The following is a 19,801-nucleotide window of genomic DNA, read 5'->3' as shown; positions in this document are numbered from 1 at the left end:
TTTGGTATAAACGTAGAGCCTTCCAGTTAGCCTACCTCAGTCTGTCTCATTTGATCTGGCACTTGATGTTGGTCTGTCGCGTTGCGTCACTTGGTACAATGACAGGTTCGCTCGCGTGACGCATGCAACAGCACCTAAGCAGATTTTCTAAAATCGTAAAGTTAACTCCTTAATATCTATGAAAAAAATTAAAAGTCAAGTCATTTCAAGTCATTTGTCTCAAGTCTAAGTCAAGTCTTAAGTCATGAATAGCAAGTCAAAGTCAAGTCGAGTCTTTTATACATATTGATCAAGCAAGTCTCAAGTCTTAAAAAATGTGACTCGAGTCAAGTCATGTGACTCGAGTCCCCCATGTCTGAGTACTAAAGTGCATTATTTTCTTTCTAGCTTATTCAGCAGTGTAATGCTGGTAGGGATGAATGATCTGTGAGCTCGGTTGGTTTGGAGGCACAGCACCCTATACCAGAGACTTTCTAATGAGGAGACACAGCACTCAAAAAATCCTCCATAGAAATGCATTGGGTAGTTTGTAATGCCAATATGGCACTTGCTACACATATCACACCCCTTCCGCGGCAAAACGTCGACATGTGCCAATCACGTGCCAATCATGTGTTGTAATCTCACTGCTGGAGCAAGATTGTTGTCGTGAAGCCTTGCGCACGCGCATTTCTGCCGAAATAGATGCCTGATAAGTGCCCAAAAAGCGTTGCAATATGGCCGCCGAGTGGAGGGACTTGTCTAAAAGGACTTTGCCTGATGGCAGCAGCTCGTACAGCTGCAATAGGGGATGTAGCGCATCACCACTAATTGCTTGTCCTTTCCTCACCACTCTGCATTCAAAGATCATGGTCATGTAATTCCTAATCACTAACAGTGAAAAAAATAGGCAATGGAGCAAAAATGTAAAATACTCTCAACAAAAGAGCAATAGAAAAGAACCATCATATCACTATCTACTCTAAACTGTAGATAGTAAATTAAAGTATAGTCGCTGCAGACCCTTTTTGTAAATGGCATAATCATCTGCTGGTGGGTCTACCAGTGCCTCTTTGTTTCAGCTGTTGACCCTTTGTTGGATTTGACCTCTCCCTGTTTTGGATTTACTTTGTGTTTGGGCCTTGACTTACTAACAGACATGCAAGTAACAGGCAGATATTCATGCTTGCATAGCCTGGGAGAGATCGTCAGAGTACGCTCGTGCTAGAGACTGCTAAGCTAACTGGCCATCACAAGCTGCTCAGATTGAAGAGACAGCGTTGGATCGCATTGTCCCACTGGTGTTCCTCAGAGACAGTTAGCACTGGTGTGAACCTGAGCCAGGTGAACTGCTGGATGTTGGCGACCCCAGACAGCTCCCTCCATGGCTGTAGGGCCATGTACGAGGGCAGGACTGCCAGTGGTGTGTGGATGAGTGCCCAGAGATGCCTCCACATCAACACACTAGAGCTATACGTAGTGTTGCTCTGAAACACGTCGTCCCCCCGGCTGTTGGGTTGTCATGTCTGAATCACAGCAGACAACACAGCAACGTTGGCGTTCATCAACCACCAGGGTGTCTTACGCTCACCTCAGCTCTGCCACCTGGTAAGGAGACTGTTGTTGTGGGCACGCACACATCTGTGGTCACTATCTGCAATTCATTCATCTGGTGCACAGAGCGTTGGCGTGGTCTTGCGGCCCAGAAGCTGCCCGCAACCATCAGAGTGGCGCCTGAACATTGAACACGCTTTGATGCTGGACAATTCAACCTGTTTACATAGAGAGAGACTGTCTGATAATAGGTGTGGTCACCGATCCTTGATGACAACCCATCGCTGGGCCTGGATACGTTAGCACACGCCTGACCGCAAACGCTCCTCTATGCCTTCTACACAGTCTCCCTGCTCTTTGAAGTGGCTGGTGTTTGCTGATTGATTCACCGGTGTCACAAGAGCTTCAACTGACTATGGAGTCTGTCAGCAATGGCAACGACTTGCTACGCTGACCACTCCGAGTCGTCAGCACCACCTGCCTAGCGGGTTACCACTGCTCAACTAAAATTCGCCCAAGAGTAGCCTGGACGCTACTAGCCTGTCGTCTGCTCCCACCAAAAAAGCCATCCACAGCTGGGCTCTAGACACACGTCAGCATGCTGCTTAAGCTAGACTGCCAGCTTGTGTTCATGACTGCTAACCATGCGTGGGGCACCCTGGTAGTAGTTAGTACATCATATTATCATGGCTCTATTGTATTCACCTTATTCCGCGCGCATACATGGAGGGCGCTAGCTTTGCCCACATTGTCTCCGAACTTCCGTTTGAGCAGTAGCATCCATTGCGATACATTGAGATAGCAGAGCTCTATCGAGATGACTGGCATCATATGTTATGGGTCATCCATAAGTTAGGAACGTTTATTTAGGATTTTGGTGACTTAAGACATTTCTGTTATACACCTTTCCTATCTGAAGTTAGGAAAACACTGACTTTGGAGCGGCTGTTCTGTAATGACTTTCTAAACTAGTTACCATAGTTACCAAACAGATAAGGATTTGCGAGTTTCTCCATACGATACAGCGGCCACTGCCGCATATCGTCTACCCACTCCGTAGGGGTAAATAGCCTTGGGTAGCGAAGTACAATATTACAATCTGACCTCCTGATGGCATTTGTCGTTTTCCTCCCAAGTTAGCCTCTCTATCCTCTTCTGCTGTGTTATCCCATGTGTTATCCCAATGAAGCTAACTAGGCGCTAGCCGTAGCTAGCCGACCGGAAGTTTAAAGACAATGTGGAATTTAAAAAAATGGGCGGGGCTGAATAAGGTGAATAGCATCAGCTAGATGAGCACGCCCGCCACAGCCAGACACTAGGGACACGTCAGTATCCAACTTGTGTTGTTGGCCTTTGTTCATGACCGCCAACCATGTGTGTGTGATGCCCCCTGGTGGTGAGTCTTATGCTGGACGTGTTGTCCATCGTCACCAATGAGGCGCTTATGGACATCACATCAGTTCTCTAAAGGAGAATTAGAGACATTTACCCTTTCCTGCCCCATTGGCACTCTGGAACTGATCTAATTTGATCCCTTGAGAATGTAAATGAGGCGAAGATTGTTCCAGGTGCAGTTATTTGTCTGAAGTAGTCCACAGGAGTAAATGCATGAGATTCTAGTGTTTTGGTGAAAATAACTAGGCAATAGTAAGCACTAGTCAGCTGGTTGCACAGCCTGTGATGGCTAGTGTTTATTCTTGTCAGGGCATGAATATACACATTTGGACCAAAGGTCCATTTATTCGTTTTTTTTTTTTCAAACTGCAGAAATCAAATTATTAGGCTGTTCGCCTACAATCAAACGATTGGAACACTTAGGATATGCTTTTGTGAAATTGTATAAAATATATAGAGAACGAAAAAAAAAAACGTTATTAACCGGTTTTGTGGATTTCAGAATAACGTTTCTGTTCCGGAACAGTTGAAGACCATTTTGTTTTCGTTTCCGTTTCCGCTCCTCGTAAAATTCCGTTCATTTTCGGTTTTCGTTCCTTGTACCGGTTCGGAGCCCTGATTCTTGGAGCCTTTTAATCTGTGTAGGTTTGGCCATTGTTGCCTACTTTTCAAATCAAGTTGGCAAGCATTTCAGTATTTACACTTAGTTTGGTTAAACTTTACTTGACAGTATCGACATAAGAGTGAAATGACACTGTCATAAACAAGTCATAAACGTAACATACATAAATCATAACGCTTTTGTTATTAAGTGATGTTCGTCTTTTGTCATAACACGTTAGGGTTACATGTAGATTTAGGGTTAGCTTTAGAGTTAGGGTTAGAGTTAAGGTTAGGGTAAGGGTTCATGTTAGCCTGGCGAGCCAGACCCACATTAAAATGTAGGGTCTGGGCACTCACCGTTCGCAGTGCTCAGTCCAAGGGGCGGGATAATCAGTTGTATTTCAAATTCCCTCTGCACGCAATAGGACGCAATGGGATATTTGTTTTCAAGTAGCAGGGAATTCAAGCCAAACCGTTGCAACTCTGCCATCAATCATTATGTTAAGCCCACCAAACGACTCTATACACGATTTCAATGCCAGATTAAGTTTCGATTTCTGGAGCTCACAAGCCAACGGAGAGTTGCTAGACTAGCCCTGGCCGCTAGGGGCGCGTCTAGATTTCTAGGCTAGGTTCATGTGTCATCACAGTGTCATGTCACTCTTATGTCGATACTGTCAAGTAAAGTGTTACCCTTAGTTTTTAGTTCTAGTCTTTGAGCTATTGCAAATCATAATTTCTATCACTGGGACTGTCTGTCTGAAGTCCTCTTTTTCATTTAATTCTCTTTTTCATTTAAGTTCATTTATGGTTCTTGACAAACACTTTTGTCAAAAGCGAATAACAATAAATATTATCATCAAAAATCAGTTGAAAGTTGTCGTATAGCCTACATAAAAATACTAATAATAGTAATAGACTAAAACATTTTTATTGGGAACTCCACATAAAAATACAGTATGCAATTTTAATCCCATACACATTTTGTCAGTTTCAGGTAAATGCTCTTCATGGTCATCCAACTGTCTGCTCAGCTCAGTCTTCATTACTCTGTAAATGGCAAACAAGCAGAGGTGCATAGAACAAGTGTATGTAAGGGCGGGGCACAATTTCATTGGTTGTTCAGTACAAATATCAACAACCTATTGTAAAATTGAAACTGAATGGTGGACAGCATCCTTAAATATGGGTTATGTCTCTTATGAACAACACATTTCATGTCGGTCACATCTGAAGTACTTTGTAAAGGTCCAAACCAGGAATTAGTAAGCGCAACTCTGAACACTTGTGCCCAGCTCACCTGTAGGATACAGGAGCAACATATAGACAGGAGGAGGAACCAGGCAGGGCCATATCAAAATTCATTTGAACCCAGACTTTTCTGTAAAAAAAGAAAAGAAAGAAAGAAAGTGTGGAGGCAACGAGACTCAGATTCACCTCTGCCCAACATCCACTATGGACCACAATTGCTCACATGAGAACGATATAGGACTGATCTGCAGACATACAAATAAAATATATTATTGTTGGATTCATGATAACTGACAGACTGCCATATATATGCACCCTTTAGATGCCCTGAGGTTGGTGAATGGCAGCAGTCGCTGTTCTGGAAGAGTTGAAGTTCTACACAGAGGACAGTGGGGGACAGTGTGTGATAACAGATGGGACCTGCATGATGCTGCAGTGGTGTGTAGAGAGCTGGACTGTGGAGAGGCTGTAGAAGCTCTCAAAGGTGCTCAGTTTGGACCAGGCTCAGGAGGAATTTGGATGAGTGATGTGGAGTGTGTGGGGTCTGAGTCAAGAATGAAGGACTGCAGGTCACAAAGATGGGGTGCAGAAAACTGTGGTCATCATCAGGATGCAGGAGTCATCTGCTCAGGTAGGCTAACTGAAAACAACGCTATTTTAGTTCATCACAGGTCTTATTACACCTGTCCATTATCATAATATGACTATCGATGCATTTTTTAAAACATGCCAGTGTGTGAAGTGATATGTTAATTTAAATAAACACAGGGGATGGAATTAAGATACACATTTTATAGCTAGACATTAGTATTAAAAATATACTCATATCAAATGGCTAATTGCAGGAGTCCAACTGATGGGCCATTCTCACTGCTCTGGGAGAGTGGAGCTGCTTTACAAGGAGACCAGACACACTGTATGCAGTACCACATTTGACCAGCAGGATGCAGAGGTTGTGTGTCGACAGCTGGACTGTGGGGCTCCTGTAGAGGTGCTGGGAGCAGCTGCATTTGGAGAGGGAGAGGGCCAGGTGTGGTCAGAGGAGATCCAGTGTGGAGGCAACGAGACTCAGATTCAACTCTGCCCAACATCTCCTACACCCTCATACAACTGCTCTCACAAGCACGATGTTGGATTAGTTTGTAATGAACTTAAAAATGATGAAAATGAAAATGAATTTAAAAGAACAAAATAAACAATTATTGTTCAATATTCCATCTACTATTTTAATGTAAGAGTTGAGATGCATCTCTATTTTCTTAAACCCACAGATACAGTGAGGTTGGTGGATGGGCCCAGTCGCTGTTCTGGGAGAGTGGAGGTTTATCATGAGGGAGAGTGGGGCACAGTGTGTGATGATTATTGGGACCAAGTTGATACAGCAGTTGTGTGTAAAGAGTTGGGCTGTGGTGATGCTGTAGATTCCCTGTCAGATGCCCACTTTGGAGAGGGAGCAGGGAGAGTCTTGATGGCTGAGGTTGGCTGTGTGGGGTGGGAGACCAGACTGAAGTCCTGTTCTCATAAGAGATTGGGAGAGCATACATGCCAGCCTAAAGACAATGTTGGAGTCACCTGTACAGGTAAGCAGAACACATGGCTGCAGTATAAATACTGTGTGTGTTGAGAACTGGACTGTGGGGCTCCTGTAGAGGTGCTGGGAGCAGCTGCATTTGGAGAGGGAGAGGGCCAGGTGTGGTCAGAGGAGATCCAGTGTGGAGGGAATGACACTCTGCTTTGCCTGACATCTCCTATGAACCACATCTTCTCACATGATAGGGATGTAGGGTGAGCTCTTACCAGGGTTCTGTTAATAGCTCATGTCCTTGGAAAGGATTTTAATTCTAATTTCCTGTTTTTAGAATTATGTATTTGCCTACAATTCTTTTAAATCTTGCAACAGTGTTGTACAAAGTGTGAGAACAACAATGGCGTGTCATCATTTTGGTTCAACAGACTTTTCTGTTCACAAAAATGAAATGAAATGGTTTGTCACTGTGCCCTTTCCAGGATACACTGATGCCAGACTGGCCAATGGCAGTGACTCCTGCTCAGGCCGAGTGGAGCTCAAGTACCTCAGAGAGTGGGGCACAGTGTGTGATGCATCCTGGGATATGAGGGCCTCCAGCGTGCTCTGCCACCAGTTGAAGTGTGGGAGTGCTGTGGCTGTTGTAGGGGCAGAGTGGTTTGGTGAGGGGAGTGGAAGCATCTGGCCTGATGTGTTTGTGTGTGAGGGGAATGAAACTGGCCTCTCAAGATGTGGAATCTCCTCATGGCGTCGAGCTGCATGCTCCCATAGACGGGATGCTGGAGTGATCTGCTCAGGTGAGCTCATGACAAGACATCTCTGGAGAGAAAATGGTAGTTAATTTATGAATGTATCAAGCTAAATGTAACTTCAGGACAGAAAGGCAGTATGATGTAGTTTTAGTTATGAGTGAATTAGAAATATAATATTAGCTTTACATCAGAGTACCGGTAAGCACTCAGTTAATATCACATGTATGATTAATAGTTTATTGGCTGACAAAAAAGTTTAGACACACATACTGTAGACAGAATGCTGAAGTTATCTGCTCAGATGAGCACATGATGAAGACCAGCTCTAGGAGAAAACATCAGGAACAGAAACATTTTAGGTTGCTCAGCATAAATGCATCATTTGGAAACTGATTTTTGCTTTTATTTATATTCTATTTTTATATATTATGTCATGTATTATGATCATTTATAGGGGATGAAAATTGTATAAGCATATAAACTGTTTATTAAACTGAAGACGTTTTGCAGGTTCCTCCCTCTCCCAGTACAATGGGACGGTGCGCTTGTCTGGAGAGAGGCAGTGTGAGGGAGCGGTGGAGGTTTACGTCAGTCAGAGGTGGAGGAGAGTTCTGCTGGACTCCTGGAGTCGGTCTGTAGCCTCCGTGGTGTGCAGACAGCTGACCTGCGGTTCTGCTGTTAGGTTCTTTGGTTCTACTGACACAGAGGGTGATGGGTGTGTCTCGGGGATCCATTGTTCTGGACGTGAGACTCATCTGGGAAACTGCAGCACTCCACAGATACTGAACTGTACTTCTAGCCAGCAGGTGACCATTGTCTGTTCAGGTATGTACACTGCAAAATCTACCAGTGACAGCACAGATAGGACAACTATAGATTAGAAGTATTTTCTAGTGTGTTGCATCTCTTTCCCCCATATCAGGGCATCAGCTAGTCAGGTTGACAGGATCTGGAGGAGACTGTGCTGGCAGGCTGGAGGTTCTCCACAACGGCTCGTGGGGGACTGTGTGTGACGACTCCTGGGACATGCAGGATGCCCAGGTAGTGTGCAGACAGCTGCAGTGTGGCACAGCTCTCAGTGCTGAGGTCCCTGCATCCGTTCCCCCAGGAGATCTGCCCATCTGGCTGAGCGAGGTGAACTGCACAGGAGACGAGACGAGCCTGTGGGAGTGTCCCCCAGCAGAGTGGGGGCGGCACGACTGCTCACACAAAGAGGATGTGCGGGTCATGTGCTCAGGTACAAACATCATTCGGCTGCTCACTGCGCTATACATGTTCGCCTTTAAATGGACACTTAGAATCACCTTTAGTTCGCCTTTAAATGTACACTTAGAATGCACACTATCCTTCATGCTCATGCGCTTCAGGCACTAGCACTTCTCCCATCCCAGGATGCCCCACACACTAGTGCTTCTCTAGGATCCCTCTCACAGCTCACACATTTGGCCTCTGATGGCCTCCCAGCAAGCCGTCCCACTGACCTGTACCGGGTCTCCAAACTGGGTCACCGGGGTACTAAACCTGCAGGTGACCACAACGCCTAAGAGCCAGGCTTATTGGAATGGCAGTCAGAGTGCATACTCAACCGCACTCTGTCACATACACATTGTCTTCATATGTATGACAGTGCTTTGACACTCCAGTTATTCACCAGTGTGTACTTGAAGACCAATATGGTCTCAGTTTAGATGGGTAAAGCTGTTACAATTTGAGACAGGTTTCCCATGTAACTCTTTCTGTGTGGTGAATTGTGGTACTGTCATAGACAGAATTACTTTCATGTGAAATATCTATTGTCCACAGGGTTCATTCAGCTGAAACAAACCACAGACAGTCGTGGGCCATGCAAAGGTGTAATAGATGTCTATTACAATGGCACCTGGGGAAACATCTGTTTCAGTGGCATGGACACAAACACAGGCTCTGTGATTTGCCATCAGTTAGGCTGTGGAGGACTAACGATGACCATTGATGCAACGCCAACTACAACCAAGCAACTGATCCCTCCACAGTGTAGGAAGCACGATACACACCTTGAGCAGTGCCAACCTTTTCAATGGAGAACAGACTGCAAGAGGGTTGCTGATCTAGAGTGTAAATATCAATATTGGTACCGCCTAAAATTATGCTGTAATCATACTATTATTGCTATGCTATGTGTTTGTGTGTGTTTGAATGTGTTCATGTGTGCATGCACAAATGTGTGTGTGTGTCAGTGTACTTGCATGCATGTGTGAGTGAGTGGGTGTGTGTGAGAATGTGCATGCATCTGTGTTAGTATTACTTTTTGCAATTTTTGCATTGCAGCCACTCTGGGGTTCGTGCTCCTGCTGCTGCTGCTGGGCTCACTGGTGGTGCTGGTGGGGGAGAACAGGACACTCATGAGAGGTGCTGCAACCTCTTCATTATTTCATCAATACGGTTTGATAATGCATGCATTTGTTATACATGTGTAAATTAAGCCATCAAATGTACAATAAATGTACATTTGCCATCAAATGTACAACATTAATTTTAGTCAATGCTTTAATTCATGACTGTATATATTAAATATTATCATGGGGGTCGGTACTTTACTCTTCCTGTTCTGCAGCTCTCTACAAAAGGAGACACGTGGAACTGAGTGAGGCTGTCGATGAGGAGCTGGACCTCAGACTGACCACAGCCGGCTCCTCCAGAGGTCGTCACAGAGGTGAGAGGTCCTGCGAGGAGAGGTCCTCCTGTTATTTTCCACATGATTTATTTTTGTGTAGAGAATGTGCAAGACTGAGCTGCGGTAATATTTTGTACCGCTATGCAGTACATCTAGTTGAAAAAGAGATAGTAGTGATTTCATAACATCACATTTGACAGTTATAGAGTAAGAAAATGGAGTTAATGGGTGACTGTTCAATTTATCTGGACCAGTGGGGCTGGCAGTGTTATTCTATTATACCATGTATAACATGCAGCTCAAATGAGAGATGATATAGAGTGGCTGGTGGAGTTGGATGATTTAGTGAGAGGATTTCTGTCAACAGAGTCTTTGAGAGAGGAGGTGCTGGAGGATTGTGATGATCACCACTGATGAGAATGCCCCTAAAATGACCAAGGGTGAGTGTATGTCATCAGCATTTTATCAGTTCTCATGCCATACCATACTGAACGTTGGGAAGGCCCATTCAAATGAATAGATAGATAGATAGATAGATAGATAGATAGATACTTTATTGATCCCCAGGGGAAATTCAAGGTCTCAGCAGCATACATACAACACAAACACATTCTTTAACAGCAGAAAGAGTAATTAAAGTATATAATATAAAAACACAACTAAGCAGTAAGGACAGTAGAAGATAAGAATATGCTAAATATACTAAAATACAAATATACTAACACTTAATACAATATATAAAAATATACTAAAATACAACTTACAAAAATACAAATTATACTAACACTTAATCTAAATCAATTCTAAAAACAGGATCCACATAGTGGTGATTAATAAATCAGAGGCGCTTGCAATGACTGAGGCAGGGACTAAGCCTGTGATTCTCTGTGCATGTAAGGTATGGTAAGGTGCTCTAAGGTGCTCTGTGTGAATGAGTGTCATGGTGGTAGTGCAATGCTGATAGTGGTCATGGTGACAGTGCAAATGAGTAAGTCAACAGTGCAACAATGCAGAAATAAAGTAAAGTCTATATATCTATATATTTAACTATTAAGAAAATGTGTAAGTGTGGCCACAGTTTGCTGTGGCATGGAGGGGGGGGGGGTTATGCATATGTGCTAATGTGCTAATATAGCACGCAAACAGTGAGGCATAAAGACAGTGGTATAAGTGGCTAGTGGACAGACAGTACCAAACATGGAGGGGGTGAAGAGGCAGGCAGACTATGCAGAAAAGTCTATCTCTCCTCTTCCCTTAAGTGAGGCATTGAACAGTTCAATTGCCCTGGGGACAAATGACTTTCTCAGTCTGTCAGTTGTGCAAGGCAGTGAGCGAAGTCTCCAGCTGATCAGGCTCTTCTGCTTAACAATAGTGCTGTGGAGTGGGTGACACTCATTGTCCAAGATGTTGATCAATTTGTTCAGGGTCCTTTTGTCAGATAGTGAAGTGATGCACTCCAGTTCAGCTCCCACTACAGAGCCAGCTTTCCTTACCAGCCTGTCAATTCGCCCCACATCCTTCTTCCTTGTGCTTCCTCCCCAGCATACTACTGCATAGAAGAGGACGCTGGCAACAACAGACTGGTAGAACATCCTGAGGAGCTTACTGCACACATTGAAGGACCGCAGCCTCCTCAGGAAGTACAGCCTGCTCTGCCCTTTCTTGTAGAGTGCATCAGTGTTGGCTGACCAGTCCAGTTTATTGTCCAGGTGGAGACCCAGATACTTGTAGGTGCTAACCACCTCCACATTGACCCCATCAATGTGGACTGGTAGCAGAGTGGGCTTAGACCTGCGGAAATCCACCACCATCTCCTTGGTCTTTGAACTGTTAAGTTGAAGATGATTGAGTTTGCACCATTGCACAAAGTCCTCCACCAGGCTCCTGTACTCCTCCTCCTGCCCGTTCCTGATACACCCCACAACTGCAGTATCATCAGAAAACTTCTGCATGTGGCATGACTCGGTGTTGTAGCAGAAGTCAGATGTGTACAGGGTGAACAGGACTGGAGAGAGCACAGTTCCCTGTGGCGCTCCGGTGCTGCAGATCACAGTGTCAGAGAGACAGTTCTTCAGTCTGACGAACTGTGGTCGCTCGGTCAGGTAATCTGTAATCCAGGTTACCAGGTGAGCGTCCACACCCATCTGCAAGAGCTTGTCTCCCAATCTGAGGGGCTGGATGGTGTTAAAAGCACTTGAGAAATCAAAGAACATGATTCTCACAGCACTTTTCCCCTTGTCCAGGTGGGAATGTGTCCTGTGTAGAAGATAAGTGATGGCATCGTCCACGCCCACTTTCTCCTGGTAAGCAAACTGTAACGGGTCTAGTGCATGGCGTACCTGGGGTCTGAGCATGCCTAAGACCAATCGCTCCATTGTCTTCATCACATGTGATGTAAGAGCGACAGGTCTGTAGTCATTAAGCTCACTAGGGTGTGGCTTCTTAGGGACAGGGGTGAGACATGATGTCTTCCACAGTGTTGGAACTTGTCCAAGGCGTAGGCTCAAATTGAAGATGTGCTTCAGTGGCTCCCCCAGTTCAGCAGCACAGGCCTTGAGTAGCCTTGGGCACAGTCTGTCAGGCCCAGCTGCTTTATTGCTGCGCAATTTCTTAAGTTGGACTGTCACTTGATCTTTTGTAATGGCGAGGGGTGTAAGGGGAGGGGAGGGGGAGGGGTGCATCTGGGATCTGTGTGTCTGATGGCTGTTGACTGAGGTCGTTGTCACCTCATTGTTCGTGATCGCCCAGAGGGGTGCAAAATCCAGTGATGGTGGGGATACGATAGCCTGTGATGATGGAGGTGAGTGTTGCGCTGGTATTGAGGGGGTGTGAGGGTGGGGGCTGGGGGATGGTGGACAGACCACCGCCATTGAAGCTGGAGCAGGGCAGTCAAACCTGTTGTAGAAGTGGTTCAACTGGTTCGCCCTGCCCAGGTCCCCCTCCACAGAGCTGCTGTTCTTCTTCAGAATAGAGCATTCTGCAGCATTATGAAGAGCCGTGTAATAATCACAGATTAAATACACACATGAACATTTGTGCCAGTCTTAGTGAGCTTGACTGTTGGATGTTTATCTATTACTATAAATAAATAAGCAAAACAACATTGATTTCAGTATTAATCAGTACACACTTTTGTGTTGATTGGTCAGTGGGGTCAGTGACTGTTGTTGTTGCTAGGGATGGATTATGATGATGTGGGGGCGGAGTCTGAGGAGTGACACATGAAGAGGTCAGCAGAGCAGAGGATTCATCAGCTGTGGTGGACTGGAGTTCTGAGCTTATTGTTGAGATGCCATATATATTTGATAGCTTATAACAAAGTATGTGCAAAGCTTATTTTTGGATCAATGGATATTTTGTCATTGTTGAAGTTGTAATGCCATGTATATTCCAAAAAAATATTTTTATGATTTGTATATAGTAGTCAGGGGGGAAATTTGCAAAATTAGATTGGACCCCTTTAACACTTCATTAACATATCTCATGAATCATCAGGACTTAACATGAGTTCATATTTTGTCATCCATGACCTCATACATGAACAGCGTATCACCTAAAGCATTACGTACGGTGGGCACATCATTATGAATTATGATTTATTAAGCATGATCATGATTATTTATTTGTCTGCCAAAAATGTGGTAAGCTACAATTCACCACTTTAGTTCAGAGAGGCCACAGACATGATGAGCAATTAACTTTAATGTTATCATGATGATCATGCTCAAGAAATCATAAATCATAATGATGTACCCATTGTACCTAATGCTTTAGTTCAGCGGTTCCCAAACTTTTCCCCCCGCGTACCACCGCCTACATTCCGACTCGGCTCGCGTACCCCACCATCCGACACATAAACACATAAACCCCCCCCCCGTTGACAATATTTGTCCGTTTCCCGGTTTTAGGTGTGTGCATTTGGTCAGTTAAAAAGTTATGAAAATTAGCCTGCATAGTAGCCTAACTACATCCACATGCAATATCTTATAATAGGCCTACAACAACGCATGACAAGGATGTATTCGTTTGGACAACATTAGGCTATACAGCCTAGAAAGGCTAAACTTAGGCTACCTTTAGTTTGTTAAATGTAAAGCCTAGCTTAATGTTACCTTTCTTGCCCATCTGAAATAACTCCTAGCTTGCTCCTTCCCTCCTTTCTGTTTTTGTTGTTTTCAAAAACCTGTTATATCCGCGAAACCCCCCACGGACCATCCAACGCATTCAAAAGTAACGCATTCTATTAGCTATTCCAGGCGTTATGTTTAATAAGCTGCCCTTTTTTTGATGAACACATACAGAGTTTATAAATGATATCCTTTAATTTCATGTTTCCATATCATTATGACCTGATTCAAAATTATGTATTTATTCATGAATTAATTAGAAAAGATTTAAAATTTTCATTTTATAGGCTACCTGTCCGCCATAGCCCTTTTCATCTCGCGTACCCCCTAGAAGCAGCTCGCGTACCACCGGGGGTACGCGTACCACAGTTTGGGAATCCCTGCTTTAGTTGATGTGTTGTTCATGCATGACGTCATGAATGAAAGACTATGAACTAATGTCAATTTCTGATGATTCATAAGATATAAAGCAAAGATTCTGGAGTGGAGCGCTCTAGAATCTTTGATATAAAGGAACAAAGTAATGCATAGATCATGAATTAATTAATGCATGAATTCATGATTATTCATGTACTCTTACCGTATTTTGTACCGTACCGTATTACTTAATTTGGTAAGTGTTACCAAAATAAGTAATTGAGTTTTTTGCATTTTTGGTATCTTAAGGACATCTAGTGAACATTTCTCGATGATAACATCAAATGTAGGCTGTGGTAATTTTTTCATTGGCTTATTTTCAAAATAGTCGCATATCTCCACACTTAATGGGTCAAGTTTGATGGTTTTGATATCGAATCATATGTTTTGGTATTGCATACACGGGTCACGTGTAGATTCCTGCAGAGATGCACTCACTTGTCATCAACATGCCAACATACTGTTTGATTTTGCGCTCCTTGCTCTTAAAGGAAATGGTAGATGTCGCTCATTGATGTTACAGCCAAAAATACACTCATAACTAATTAAGAAACATAAGGCCAACGGTCATCAGTTTTTACTGTTGTCAAGACAGCATTTCAACACACTTTAAATGAACATGCCCATCAGATCTGAATTCCACCAACTTAAGATTCTGATACTATCATCTTACCATCCAGGATGTGGCTAGGCTGGTATCCAGGATGTAGCTAAGATGGTATCAGAATCTAAAATTGGTGACATTTCTTCTGACAGGGTTGAAACGGAGCCATAATGAAGGGTTTTTGCTCTCACCATTTCACCCTGGAGTTCTGTGATGTAGATGTAAATCTGGTTTCTAGGGCAAGTATACTTGCGTATACAAGGAATTTGGTCTCTGCATTTATCCCATCCGTGAATTAATGAAAACACAGTGAACACACAGTGAGGTGAAGCACACATTAACCCGGAGCAGTGAGCTGCCTTGCTACAGGGAGCTCAGGGAGTAGTGAGGGGTTAGGTATAAGTATATAAGTATATATACTCTTTTGATCCCGTGAGGGAAATTTGGTCTCTGCATTTATCCCAATCCGTGAATTAGTGAAACACACACAGCACACAGTGTACACACAGTGAGGTAAAGAACACACGAATCCCGGCGCAATGAGCTGCTACTACAGCAGAGCTCGGGGAGCAGTGAGGGGTTAGGTGCCTACTGGTCGGGGATCAAACCGGCAACCTTTCGGTTTCAAGCCCGAGGCCCTAACCAGTAGGCCACGTCTGGCCCCATGTGATTCACATGCACTAGGCATGCTTACCAATCAGAAGTTGCACAACTTGAAGAGACATTTGGAATATGGAAGTCAATCAATTCGTTGACATTCAAAAATCAAAAATCTCTAATCGCAATCCAGATTCTTCATCATCACAATTAGATATTTTCCCTAAATAGTGCAGCAATAGTGTAGGCTAGTCCCAGATGGTAAAATTACCTTGATTAACACTATAACCAATGTCTCAATTTTTAGTTAGCAAGTGAATGATTTTTTTGTTTGCATGTTGGGCCAGAAATTACCATCACCTGACCATTGCAATATTAACCCCAACCTTTTCATTCACTTTAGAACAGGGGTCTCAAACTCAAATGAGCTGGGGGCCAATTCTGCCAATGTCATCTGATTGGAGGGCCGGCTATTTCTGAAAATGCAATGCTCTTTTTTTCAAATACCACACAAAACTGCAAACAGAAAGTGCAAGTGTTTTTATCTAGTTTTAGACACCTGCTAGCAACCTTAGCATATAAATAAAATAATGATAAAATAAAAATTAATACAAATTATAAAACAAATGAAAAGCATAAAAACAGGTATGTGTGTGTTTCACACCAAATAAAAATATTTTCCTCTCATAACTTTTTTTAAACCTGGCAAACTAGGCGTCAGGGTTAGGAAAGCAACACCATTGGATTTTTATATCAAAATTTCAAAAGGCCATGGCTTGAAAGTGGTCAGAGATAAAATCCTACTGTAAATGTAAAAATCTTTGAGTAAAACAAAAGTTTATGAAGGGGGTAAATTTACCCATCTAATTTGCTACTGGATGGCAAGCACCTCAAATTATGCACCTTTCAGTAAATACTGGATGAACATATTTGAGCAGGTTTAGGCTACTTTCCTTTTTTCATATTACCCACAACAAATTAACAGGAAAACACCTAAGATGTATACCAACACCTAACCAACACCAAGGCCTACAATAAAGTATTCTGGTCAAATCAGTTCGCGGGTAATCTGAGTACCCAGAAGTTTGCATCATATTGCGGGTGACTTTGTAGTTTAGAGCCCTATTTCTACTAGCCCTGCTGTCTGTACCACATCCATTACGGACACTATCATCACGATTACCACCGCAACCTCCAAGCTATGTTGGGCAGAGGGTCGAAATAAGCATGGTATGCTTAGTGGACACCGTCGTATACACACATACGCACCTCCATTCAATAGACGATCGATCATAATCTCCAAAAGGATATTCTCCTTCAGATTTAGAATAGGTGAATAACATGAGACCCCTGCTTTAGAAAATGAACTCAGCATCCTAGAAAACCTTTAGCCTAGAAAATCCAGACCCTGATAATCTAGGAAGATTAAGGGTCTGGCAAAGAGCAATGTAATGGCCTAACTCGAGGGGCGGCAACAAGCATGCATTTAAAAATCTCACTGCACACAATTGGATAACACTAGACCATGTTTACTCTGAATGTTTTCGTACTTTGACGCAATCGGGTAACACTACAACCAATGTGTACTGTCCTCCAACGTTGTAGTGCTGTCTTCATCAGTTTAGCTGGTTCCCTGGAATGTAAGGGTAAAAGTAACGTGCATCATTGCTCTTTGCCAATTCCATTGTGCTCTCGCGAGAACAATAGATTTCCAGGGTAGAAAACCTTTGATTTGATAGCAAAACCATCAAAACTGACCCATTAGGTGCAGAGATATGCTCTTCTTACTCTTTTTCTGGCCATTTTGGAAATATGCCAACAAAAAAATTGGCACCACCTAAATGTAATGTTATCATCCAAAAAATGTTGACCAGATGTCCTAAGAATACCAAAACCTAAATAACTTATTTTTAAGTGGTTCAGCTGGATTTTCTCCTGACTACAGGGTTTTGTATTTCCTGATACGTTTGCTGACTTTTCGTCAATGTACTTTTGTGTTTTTCCATGAGAGAGTATAAGAAGTACTTAGTTTCAATTATCACTAATTAAAAAGTGACAGGTGGGCGGGACTTCCGGTTAATGAAGGTCAAAGGTCTTTGATTTCCGGTGAGGGCGGGACATCCGGTCTTTGAACTAGTCATCAATTGAGTCTGACAGGTTGTTTGAATGTGGCGGGTTGCTTTTGGTAGGAGTCATGTGTCTGGGGGAGGGATTGTGCATGTGTGTGTGTGTGCGTGTGTGTGTGTGTGTGTGTGTGTGTGTGTGTGTGTGTGTGTGTGTGTGTGTGTGTATGTGTGGTGTGTGTATGTGTGTGTGTGTGTGTGTGTGTGTGTGTGTGTCTGTGTGTGTGTGTGTGTCCAGGGGTGGGGGCGGTACACGGATGTGTTGGTAATGGGTGAGCGTGTGTCCAGGATGGGGGTGTACAGGGGTGTGTGTGTCTGTGTGTGTGTGTGTGTGTGTCTGTGTGCATGGGTGTGTGTGTGTGTGTCCAGGGGTGGGGGCGGTACACGGATGTGTTGGTAATGGGTGAGCGTGTGTCCAGGATGGGGGTGTACAGGGGTGTGTGTGTCTGTGTGTGTGTGTGTGTGTGTGTGTGTGTGCATGTGGGGTGTGTGTCCAGGGGTGGGGGTGATACACGGATGTGTTGGTAATGGGTGAGCGTGTGTCCAGGGTGGGGGTGTACCGGGGGTGTGTGTCTGTGTGTGTGTGTGTGTGTCTGTGTGCATGGGTGTGTGTGTGTGTGTCCAGGGGTGGGGGCGGTACACGGATGCGTTGGTAATGGGTGAGCGTGTGTCCAAGGGTGGGGGTGTACACGAATGTGTTGGTCATGGCTGTGGTGTGTCCTGTAGGGGGATGTCATGGGAGTGTCATGCGCGAGCAATTATGAGCGGCGCTGTTAGGGAGAATAAAAGCGGTGTAAAAGTATGGGTAAAGATAGCAAAGTAAAAATGGCTAGTTTATCAACTCCTGAAAATGCGGGTCCTAGTAGCGAGCGGATGTCCCTAAACATTATCCAATCGGTGTCACAAAATGAGATGTGTGGCATGTCATCTGAAAACACCAAATCCTGCGATGCCATAGCATATAGTTTCACACTGCAATCATCTTTGTCAAAAACATAGCCTCCTCTGCGACCATCGCTCAGGAGCCATTGGTATTCCACTGCATCACTCGGTTTACCCAGAAAGTTTCCGATCCTGTTGCTAACCGGCATGAGCGTAACTCTTTTCTTGGAGACGGGTGGGCTAGGTACATGTGTTTCAGCCATGTCGGTAAGTCTTTGAGAGCTATTAACTACATAGCCAAACTAGTTTATATAGCTAGTATATATGCTTATGTTACCACACCCGCCCTAAAATGTTATCGTCCAATGAAACACAACGGGTACAGTTACACATCTAGGTAAGACACAGTCCCCAAACACCCCAAAACAAATAGTTTTATTGCTATTGGAATAGTGTTTGTATGAACTTACATTTTCAGAAAACTTGTGATACAAAACAAAATTGTCTCAACATAAGTAATCAACTAAAGAAGTTGCCACCTAAAGATGTTGCCTGTAGAGGTCTATGTTAGGCCTAACATGCTATTTAGACTACTATTTCGGGGTAACTAAACTATGTTGTTTCACCTATTATTATGCCCTTCTTGACTAGCTGTTCATGTTCTCGCCTGTTTCAAAAGATTCTGACTTTTCAAGAATGAAATGAAAATGCGGAGCGGTTGGTTGTATAGTGGGACTTTGATACATGCGTTAAATTTTTAAACTATCTACATACTTTACCATGTGTTGATGTGTTTGTGAGGGTAAAGATAAACATGTTCAAAATCATTATTCTGTATCTGTCCCTGCCTAAATAAACTTTAATAATAATTGTTATTTAAGCCTATGAGCTTAACGCACAACGTTTTGAAAAGATTAGGCTACCAATTGTATCCATTTTTCATAAAAGCATAACAAGAATCCTTGATTACCCCACCATGTTCTATGTACAAGTTCCGCTGACATACAATCCCCCGCTAAATCAGCCATTTCGACGGATGAGAGTCTAATATCTCCCTAAATCTATGATGTATAACATTAATGACTAAGGATGAACAATGATCAACTTTTCTCCAAAAATGAGTCGGTGTCTCACAACATTGTGTGTCAGCTTTTTTGACCTATTAAGGGACCTCTAAATGCCCTCTAAAAGGGATTTAATATGCATTGGGACATGAACCACCTTCCTCCGTGCCACGGGCAGTACAGTACTTCTGTATCATATTTACACAGTATACCTACTGAATCACATTGGTTTTCCTGCATTTTATTTCTTCAGAGCAAAGTAGGAGAAGGAGGAG

At 43.5% G+C, this 19,801-nt stretch overlaps 1 pseudogene; it reads left to right on the top strand.

Moving 5' to 3' along the window:
• Window positions 1-19,801, top strand: part of LOC143136475 (scavenger receptor cysteine-rich domain-containing protein DMBT1-like) — a 36,259-nt pseudogene that overhangs the window by 10,997 nt on the left and 5,461 nt on the right.

The sequence above is a fragment of the Alosa pseudoharengus genome, unplaced genomic scaffold (genome assembly GCF_046254945.1).
Source record: "Alosa pseudoharengus isolate Yale_2024_CS ecotype anadromous, Long Island Sound unplaced genomic scaffold, YU_APseudo_1.1 YU_APseudo_1.1_scf_20, whole genome shotgun sequence".
NCBI lineage: Eukaryota > Metazoa > Chordata > Actinopteri > Clupeiformes > Clupeidae > Alosa > Alosa pseudoharengus.
This window is presented reverse-complemented; position numbering and strand designations above follow the sequence as displayed.